We start from the raw sequence: 806 nt of genomic DNA on the forward strand, positions 1-806 counted from the left end.
AGTCAACCGCAGTTCGAGTCCTGGACCCAGTGGCTTAAATTCACACCAGGCGCATGTGCATGTGTGCCCAAGATCCCAAGAGGAGAATAGAGAAGGTTTTGCGGCATGGCCATCCTCCCTGGGGGGGTGATTTCTCGCTTTCTGTCTCTCTAGCAAGCACACGCCTTCTAACAAAAACCATTAAAAAAAAAGAAAAAAAAAAGAAAAAAAAAAGAATGGGCAAATCATACAAAACAAGAAGACTGATTCTAAAAGCTTCCAGAAAGGAAATCAGGCACACACAAAGGAACTGGACTTCTCAACACTGGAAAGTAGGAAAAAGGAGCAAAACCTTCAGAATTCAGAGGGAGGGCCAGCTCTGCAGTGGGAACACACTGCTCAAAAGAAGGCAGATACCACAAGGCTGATCATGGGTCAAATCTTGGCCCTGGCAGCTTGAGAAACATGTTGGGCTCAAGTGTGTGCATACCCAAAATATCCTGTAAAGGAGAAAAATGGATTGCAATGTGACTGTGCCTGCTGAGGGTTTTTCTCTCTCTCTTGCCCCTACCCCCGCAAATGCACATGCCAGCCGACAATTTTTTTAATTCAGTCAGAAAGGGTAGAGCACCTACCATTTTATACCCAGCCAAACTATCAATTCTATCTAGTATAAAGCTTTTTTTTTTTCTTTTTTTGGAGAGGTTTTTTTGTTTGTTTGTTTGTTTTACTATAAGGCATGTGTGCTCGCCAGAAAAACAGAGAGAGACAGAGAGACAGAAAGCGAGAAATCGCCCACCTGGGGAGATGGCCAAGCAGCAATCCCT

Source organism: Tupaia chinensis, unplaced genomic scaffold (genome assembly GCF_000334495.1).
Source record: "Tupaia chinensis unplaced genomic scaffold, TupChi_1.0 Scaffold000024_1, whole genome shotgun sequence".
Classification (NCBI taxonomy): domain Eukaryota; kingdom Metazoa; phylum Chordata; class Mammalia; order Scandentia; family Tupaiidae; genus Tupaia; species Tupaia belangeri.